We start from the raw sequence: 2,629 nt of genomic DNA, 5'->3' as shown, positions 1-2,629 counted from the left end.
GTAAGTATTACTGGTTCCAACCTCTTGGCGACTCTAGAAAAAATTTGGGTGGTTTCGCCACGATGGGTTATAGAAATTGGATTGCAGTCCTTAGTTTCCTCGATTTTGGTTCTGGTTACCTATATAGTACATGGATTCTGGGTTTGATGGACATTATTCAAACAAATGTCCTTCCCCACAATAGACACAGGCTATATTTTCAAATTGGGTTGGTGGTTGTGCTGCAAAATTGTTAGACCCATTAGTAGTAAGAGTTTTTAACATTAAGGATATTGATGATACCTGATATGCGAGTGAAGTAAGAGCATTTACTTCATGTATTCTGGCAACTCGTCTTCTTAACGCTGCTCGATTGGTTGGCCATAGGTAATTTTTGCTGGCAATCCTCTCAATGATTTCGTAAGCCTCACTATAAGACTTAGAAATGAGAGCACCGTTAGTAGAAGCGTCTACTACCATCTTCGTGTGAGCATTGTGACCATTATGAAATGTCTCAAGTTGGATGCAATGTGTGATTTCGTGATGAAGGCACTTTCGTAATAACTTTTTGTACCTTTCCCATGCCTCATGCAAGGATTCATCATCCATTTGTTGGAAGGTAGTAATCTCGTTCCTCAACTTAGCATTCTTGCTAGGTGAGAAATACTTCATAAGGAATCTTTCTGCAAACTCTTGCCATGTGGAAATTGAATTTGGTGGCAATGAATTCCACCAGGCTCGAGCTCTGTCCCTTAGTGAATATGGGAATAGCTTCAATCATAATGCATCTTTGGGTACTCCGGCTAACTTGAAAGAATTGCTCACCTCCATAAATAGCCTTAAGTGTAGGTGAGGATCTTCGGTAGGCATTCCACTGAATTGGCCCACTGTCTGAAGCATCTGGAACATGACTGGCTTCAGCCTAAACTGTTGTGCCTCAAATTTGGGTCTCCTAATACCCGAATTAAGATCATGAAACACTGGCACGGCATACTGTCTTAAAGCTCTATCTGTGACATCCCTAAATTGACCCTAGTCGGAAAGTGGTTTCGGGACCACTAAACCGAGTCATAATAATAATTAACCATCATAATTGATGCTCATTATATGCATATATGCATGTGTGAAAATTTCATGTTTGGATTTTGTTAATTGTAAGTGAATTTTATCAATTAGGACTTGTGTGAGAAAACTTAGAAATGTGATAGGCAAATGTTGAAGTGGCCTATTGATGCATGCTAGAAAATGTTGTCCTTGCATGTCAAATTGCCCAATTTATTCTCTAGTGGCCGGCCAAGATGGATGTTGATGGGCAAATATATATGTTTAATTGATATTAAATTAAGAAGTGGCATTAATTTAGATAAAATAATATTAGTTACATAAAGTAAAGAAAACAAAGGTGAAGGAAGACTTACCTACCAGTTTCTTCATTTTGCCGTGAATGAGCAAAGAAAACATATAATAATAATAAAGGAGAAATAAAGATTAATAAAAGAGGAATTAGAAGAGGAGTGTTCATCTTCTTCTCCATCTTGCCAAAGCCGAAAACCAAAGGAAGGAATTAGAGAGCTTTTCATTAAGCAAATTCGCAACCCTTCTTCTAGTTGGAGGTAAGTCTTGAGATGTTGGCTTTAACTTCTTTGCATTGTGAGCTAATTGTCAAAATGCATTTCGGCAATGTCATGAAAATCAAACTTTCATGGTGGTTTGAACATCAAGCCGTGTATCAAGAGGTTAGGAGAAGAGGTTGTTTCATGTTGTATTGAACAAGTAGAGGTCGATATAAGGTTAAAAAAAATTTGTGAAATCTTAGTTAGGTAATGCTTGGTGCATTCGGCCATGGTTGATAGTGAAGAGGGTGATTTATTTTCTTTATGTTAAATGAATAAGTGTGAATGGGTGAAGTTTGGATTGGTTAAATGTTCATATAGGTTCTTTGATGAAAAGAAAAGAGAAGAATTAGATATCATCTTTGATGCTAGTGTCGATAGGAGGATGTTGAACTTGAATAAGTAATATTCGCTAGCATGATAGGTATGAAATATTAAGTAGATGAGATAATTGATGGGGGAAGTGGCTAATAGGGACTTTTAAATGAAATTATGCTAAGGCCGAATGTATCAAATGCTAAATGTGCTTACATGTGTATTCGGCCAAGGAAGCATGATATGAAGCTTCGATAGGTTTGAGAGATGAATGATCAAATGAGCTATGGGTCATGTATGAATAAATTTTTATGCATGTGTGTGTGTGTGGCATTAGTAGCTAATGGCATTCGGCATTGTTTAACTAAAAATTAGAAATGAATGCTTAAAAGTTAAATGGGTCGCCCAAGTGACCGAATGTGTTAAAAACAATATGTGGTTGCCGTATGTGTGTGTTTGATTGGGAAGTAAATTTGTTTGATTTAGCTCAAGAGCTCAAAGGATCGAAGTTGGACAAGGGGAAAGAAAAAGTAATTGAATAGCCGTTGAAGACGTGTGACAACATCCGAGGTAAGTCATTAAGCATATATTTGGTGTTGATGTAAATGACCATAATATATACACAATTGTGTTTAAATGAGTTGATGTGTAAATGAAAATGTATGTGTATGGAATGATGCCATTGTTGAATGTATAAAGGCAGCAAAATGCATAAGGTATTG

General features: G+C 36.8%; 1 non-coding gene across 1 annotated transcript; it reads left to right on the top strand.

Moving 5' to 3' along the window:
* The first annotated feature begins 514 nt into the window (after window positions 1-514).
* LOC128289743 (small nucleolar RNA R71) lies at window positions 515-621 on the top strand. The gene has a single exon (XR_008279387.1). It is a non-coding gene; the product is annotated as a small nucleolar RNA R71 (small nucleolar RNA).
* The last annotated feature ends 2,008 nt before the right edge of the window (window positions 622-2,629 follow it).

Source organism: Gossypium arboreum, chromosome 2 (assembly GCF_025698485.1).
Source record: "Gossypium arboreum isolate Shixiya-1 chromosome 2, ASM2569848v2, whole genome shotgun sequence".
In the NCBI taxonomy this organism is placed as follows: Eukaryota; Viridiplantae; Streptophyta; class Magnoliopsida; order Malvales; family Malvaceae; genus Gossypium; species Gossypium arboreum.
This window is presented reverse-complemented; position numbering and strand designations above follow the sequence as displayed.